Source organism: Pseudophryne corroboree, chromosome 2 (genome assembly GCF_028390025.1).
Source record: "Pseudophryne corroboree isolate aPseCor3 chromosome 2, aPseCor3.hap2, whole genome shotgun sequence".
NCBI lineage: Eukaryota > Metazoa > Chordata > Amphibia > Anura > Myobatrachidae > Pseudophryne > Pseudophryne corroboree.
The window spans coordinates 682,200,423-682,207,046 of NC_086445.1; the positions used below are offsets into that span (position 1 = coordinate 682,200,423).

General features: G+C 39.6%; 1 long non-coding RNA gene across 1 annotated transcript; it reads left to right on the forward strand.

Annotated features, from left to right (window-relative positions):
• Nucleotides 1-4,774: 4,774 nt before the first annotated feature.
• On the forward strand, nt 4,775-5,639 carry LOC135051078 (uncharacterized). Its single transcript, XR_010242024.1, has 3 exons — nt 4,775-4,828; nt 5,108-5,234; nt 5,462-5,639. It is a non-coding gene; the product is annotated as an uncharacterized LOC135051078 (long non-coding RNA).
• The last annotated feature ends 985 nt before the right edge of the window (nt 5,640-6,624 follow it).

The following is a 6,624-nucleotide window of genomic DNA, read 5'->3' on the forward strand; positions in this document are numbered from 1 at the left end:
AGCTTATTCACTTAAATCTCTGATAAATTGTGTGTTTGGTATGCACAGTCTGGTTAGCACAGTTAGTAAGGTATTGGGTTTGCACTATCAAATTAAGACTGTCATTGGTTCAAATCCCATGTTATCATGTTTTTATTTTACTAGTGTGGTTTGTGGCTCTATAATATGAATGCCTATGTCTTTTAACAACAATAGTCAAGTCTTCCAATGGACTTTTTAGTGAAACCCAATAGATAGCTTTATTTTCTCTTTGTTTACTCAAATATTGAATGCTTATGTCTTATAAATTTAGTAGGAAAGTATTCTAATGACTTGCTTATGACACCCCATAGAATATATTATGTTTAGTACCTTGGACACTGTAGCTTATTCACTTAAATCTCTGATAAATTGTGAGTCTGGCATGCACAGTCTGGTTAGCACAGTTAGTAAGGTGTTGGGTTTGTACTATCAAATTAAGACTGTCATTGGTTCGAATCCCATCTTATCATGTTTTTATTTTACTAGTGTGGTTTGTGGCTCTATAATATGAATGCCTATGTCTTTTAACAACAATAGTCAAGTCTTCCAATGGACTTTTTAGTGAAACCCAATAGATAGCTTTATTTTCTCTTTGTTTACTCAAATATTGAATGCTTATGTCTTATAAATTTAGTAGGAAAGTATTCTAATGACTTGCTTATGACACCCCATAGAATATATTATGTTTAGTACCTTGGACACTGTAGCTTATTCACTTAAATCTCTGATAAATTGTGTGTTTGGTATGCACAGTTTGGTTAGCACAGTTAGTAAGGTATTGGGTTTGCACTATCAAATTAAGTCTGTCATTGGTTCAAATCCCATGTTATCATGTTTTTATTTTACTAGTGTGGTTTGTGGCTCTATAATATGAATGCCTATGTCTTTTAACAACAATAGTTAAGTCTTCCAATGGACTTTTTAGTGAAACCCAATAGATAGCTTTATTTTCTCTTTGTTTACTCAAATATTGAATGCTTATGTCTTATAAATTTAGTAGGAAAGTATTCTAATGACTTGCTTATGACACCCCATAGGATATATTATGTTTAGTACCTTGGACACTGTAGCTTATTCACTTAAATCTCTGATAAATTGTGTTTCTGATATGTGCAGTCTGGATAGCACAGTTAGGAAGGTGTTGGGTTTGCACTATCAAATTAAGACTGTCATTGGTTCTAATCCCATGTTATCATGTTTTTATTTTACTAGTGTGGTTTGTGGCTCTATAGTATGAATGCCTATGTCTTTTAACAACAATAGTCAAGTCTTCCAATGGACTTTTTAGTGAAACCCAATAGATAGCTTTATTTTCTCTTTGTTTACTCAAATATTTAATGCTTATGTCTTATAAATTTAGTAGGAAAGTATTCTAATGACTTGCTTATGACACCCTGTAGGATATATTATGTTTAGTACCTTGGACACTGTAGCTTATTCACTTAAATCTCTGATAAATTGTGTTTCTGATATGTGCAGTCTGGATAGCACAGTTAGGAAGGAGTTGGGTTTGCACTGTCAAATTAAGACTGTCATTGGTTCGAATCCCATGTTATCATGTTTTTATTTTACTAGTGTGGTTTGTGGCTCTATAATATGAATGCCTATGTCTTTTAACAACAATAGTCAAGTCTTCCAATGGACTTTTTAGTGAAACCCAATAGATAGCTGTATTTTCTCTTTGTTTACTCAAATATTGAATGCTTATGTCTTATAAATTTAGTAGGAAAGTATTCTAATGACTTGCTTATGACACCCCATAGAATATATTATGTTTAGTACCTTGGACACTGTAGCTTATTCACTTAAATCTCTGATAAATTGTGTGTCTGGTATGCACAGTCTGGTTAGCACAGTTAGTAAGGTGTTGGGTTTGTACTATCAAATTAAGACTGTCATTGGTTCGAATCCAATGTTATCATGTTTTTATTTTACTAGTGTGGTTTGTGGCTCTATAATATGAATGCCTATGTCTTTTAACAACAATAGTCAAGTCTTCCAATGGACTTTTTAGTGAAACCCAATAGATAGCTTTATTTTCTCTTTGTTTACTCAAATATTGAATGCTTATGTCTTATAAATTTAGTAGGAAAGTATTCTAATGACTTGCTTATGACACCCCATAGAATATATTATGTTTAGTACCTTGGACATTGTAGCTTATTCACTTAAATCTCTGATAAATTGTGTGTTTGGTATGCACAGTCTGGTTAGCACAGTTAGTAAGGTATTGGGTTTGCACTATCAAATTAAGACTGTCATTGGTTCAAATCCCATGTTATCATGTTTTTATTTTACTAGTGTGGTTTGTGGCTCTATAATATGAATGCCTATGTCTTTTAACAACAATAGTCAAGTCTTCCAATGGACTTTTTAGTGAAACCCAATAGATAGCTTTATTTTCTCTTTGTTTACTCAAATATTGAATGCTTATGTCTTATAAATTTAGTAGGAAAGTATTCTAATGACTTGCTTATGACACCCCATAGAATATATTATGTTTAGTACCTTGGACACTGTAGCTTATTCACTTAAATCTCTGATAAATTGTGTGTTTGGTATGCACAGTCTGGTCAGCACAGTTAGTGAGGTATTGGATTTGCACTATCAAATTAAGTCTGTCATTGGTTCAAATCCCATGTTATCATGTTTTTATTTTACTAGTGTGGTTTGTGGCTCTATAATATGAATGCCTATGAGGTATATGCAATAGCGGGCGAATTTCAGAAAAAGTCGAATTCCGGAACGTTTTCGCCTCAAAAAATCAATTCGCCTATGCAGTGCAGTACTTTATCGCAAAAAAACGGACCTTCAAAATTCGACTTTTGTCAATTCGACTTTTTCCGCATTCGACTTTTCTGCAATGGTACAGATGCTGCAATTCGCCTCAAGCATATTCAATTCAAGTTTGGAAATTCGCCTGCAGTACTTTTCGACCGCAAATTCGCCTATTTTAGTCCGCCTCAGTTGACTGGCGGGTTCTCAAAAAAAATTTTTAGAACATCATTTTTTGGGATATTTGAGGATTGCTAGTAGCATATCTATTTATATTTGAAAGGATTATCTACTTGGTTTGTCTTTTTTTGACTCACAAGTATTATTTAATTGATTTTTTAAAGGAATATTTTTTTCTTCAATCTCCTGAGGGAAATTTACCCATGATTCCACAGTTTTACCCAGGATACACTTCTGCAAAGCCCCTCCTATCTCCTCACTCCTGGGTTTGAGACTACAGGGAGAGGAGCCATTACAGTCAGCTCTCTTGTGGAATCGTTTTTTTAGGAAAATCCCTGCGTTTTAAAACACATTCCTATTTTTGTACTGACTACAATGATGGAGCCTTTTTCTGACCAGATTGTGTTGTTCATGCTGGCTGCAAGCTTGATGGAGGAAGAAAGTGCAGATGAACATCAGGATCCAGGTCAGCAAATGTCTGTATTGGGTGAGCCAGTATTGCGGGTTTCATTTCCACGTCCACGCCAGTATCGCACTAGGCGTGAACTGGAGGATCTCAGCGAGTTCGAGGTGATACAAAATTATCGCTTATCGACTCGCGACATATATTCGCTGTACGCTCTGTTGGAGGCCGACTTGGAACCTCGGGCACGGTCAAATCGTGCAATCAGCGGTTTTCAGAAACTGCTGGGGACGTTACATTTTTTGGCGTCAGGCACATTCCAGCCTACACTGTCTCAAACATGCGGTTTTTCTCAGTCGACTCTGTCGCGCTGTATAACCCAAGTCATTAGGGCTTTCCGCAAATTGACGATCCAGTACATCACATTTCCAGAGACGGACAGCGAATGTCGTGAGATCAAATTAGGTTTTTTCAACAAATACAAAATTTCCCAATGTGCTGGGCGCGATTGACTGTACCCACGTGCAGATCAGACCGCCACGGAATTCAGAGGAATGTTTTCGGAACCGAAAACAGTTCCATTCCCTGAACGTGCAGGCGGTCTGTGATGTAAATATGAGATTTTTGAATATTTTTGTGGGATTTCCTGGATCATCTCACGACTCCTTCATCCTAAGCCAGTCATCGCTGTTTGACAAGTTCGAAACAGGAAACATGCCTGGTGGCTGGCTGTTAGGTATGTATTTTCATTTTTTTATTATTTTATTATTTTTTTTTTTATTATTTTTTACAAGTACCTAACATTTTTTTTATATTTTCTATAGGCGATGCGGGTTATCCAAACAAACCGTGGCTGTTGACCCCATTGTCTAATCCTGTTGGTAGAGCAGAAAAACGTTACCAAGAGAAACACATTGCATCGAGGGGAATAATTGAGCGTGCCTTCGGTGTACTTAAAAGCCGGTTTCGATGTTTAGACACTTCCGGCGGTGCTCTTTTGTACTCACCGTCGAAGGTTTGCGGCATGGTAAATGCATGTTGTATTTTACACAACATATGTGTCGCAAACCGTTTGCCGGTGACTCTTCGTCGTAGTGCTTTCCTACGCGGGAACCGTTCTTCTGCTCTACCGGTGGGTATGGACGAAGGAGAGGATTCCCTGCGGACATTGATACAAAATTTTTTTTCAGTTGCCTGTGAGTATACTGACAACATTTGTATTATCGTGTAAACTGACATTGGATTTTTTTTTAAAAAAATTCTTCATTTATCTATTACAGAGTTTTACATCCTGTTGATATATCCCCAGGCCGTGTATATACGAACTTCCCCCCTGTTTTATCCTGTTGGTTTACCGCAAATATTTGACCCTTTTATCCAACTCTACCATGGGCGACCTACTGGTGATGTGGACCTGACCCTCCGCCATGTAGCAGACAACCCCCTCAGGTGAGATGTATTGCCCAAAACTCCCTTGTCCAAAATCACCCTGGCATGTCCAAAGTGCAGCCCTCCGGCATTTGCAAGACTGCACATCCAAACATTCCCTGAAACAGCAATGCTGGAGCAGGGAATGTTTGGATGTGTAGTGATGCAAGTGCAGGAGGGTTGCATTTGGACCCACTGTTCCCCGCTTGTGTTGTGTGGATTGTTGTATGTACCTCTTTTTTCAGCCCCAGGGTGACACTATCACCCATACCTGGAAGCTTAAACTGTTCTCTTCCACAGGTCCTGCGGTGTATCTTCCCAAGTGGCGTGGATGTGAGGAGACACGACATTTCACCTGATGTTCCATGGGTGACCCTACTGGTGATGTGGACCTGACCCTCCGCCATGTAGCAGACAACCCCCTCAGGTGAGATGCATTGACCAACAAAACTCCCTTGTCCAAAATCACCCTGGCATGTCCAAAGTGCAGCCCTCCGGCATTTGCAAGACTGCACATCCAAACATTCCCTGAAACAGCAATGCTGGAGCAGGGAATGTTTGGATGTGTAGTGATGCAAGTGCAGGAGGGTTGCATTTGGACCCACTGTTCCCCGCTTGTGTTGTGTGGACTGTTGTATGTACCTCTTTTTTCAGCCCCAGGGTGACACTATCACCCATACCTGGAAGCTTAAACTGTTCTCTTCCACAGGTCCTGCGGTGTATCTTCCCAAGTGGCGTGGATGTGAGGAGACACGACATTTCACCTGATGTTCCATGGGTGACCCTACTGGTGATGTGGACCTGACCCTCCGCCATGTAGCAGACAACCCCCTCAGGTGAGATGCATTGACCAACAAAACTCCCTTGTCCAAAATCACCCTGGCATGTCCAAAGTGCAGCCCTCCGGCATTTGCAAGACTGCACATCCAAACATTCCCTGAAACAGCAATGCTGGAGCAGGGAATGTTTGGATGTGTAGTGATGCAAGTGCAGGAGGGTTGCATTTGGACCCACTGTTCCCCGCTTGTGTTGTGTGGACTGTATGTACCTCTTCTTTCCAGTCCCAGGGTGACACTATTACCCACATCTGGTAGCTCATACTGTTCTCTTCCACAGGTCTTCCAGTGTATCCTTCCTAAGTGGCGTGGATGTGAAGAGACAGTTCCCCTGATGTTCCCTGGGCAATCTACTTACGTACAATTCAACTGCATTACAAATTTTAATAAAAACCACAGGAAACTTCTATTTTTAAAAGTTTATTGAAGAAAAACATTTTTTAATAAAGTTTGAAAGTTAATTAAAACAAAAAAGTAGTTTGTTCTTCTTTACATTCTTTTCTTGTGTATATAGATATCTGTGGGGAAAAGAAAAAAAAGTATATTAAAGTAAAGACACACTAAATTCATGTTCATTTTTTTTCAATGAAAATTTGTGGAACAACACAGCCCAGCATGACCCATTGCTGGGCGGTGTTGTTCTACAAAGGCATGCGGTTCAAAGTGAAAGAGTGGCGTCAGTGGTCAGCACTTTGACACGCTAACATTTGTGGAACAACACAGCCCAGCATGACCCATTGCTGGGCGGTGTTGTTCTACAAAGGCATGCGGTTCAAAGTGAAAGAGTGGCGTCAGTGGTCAGCACTTTGACACGCTAACATTTGTGGAACACAGCCCAGCATGACCCATTGCTGGGCGGTGTTGTTCTACAAAGGCATGCGGTTCAAAGTGAAAGAGTGGCGTCAGTGGTCAGCACTTTGACACGCTAACATTTGTGGAACAACACAGCCCAGCATGACCCATTGCTGGGCGGTGTTGTTC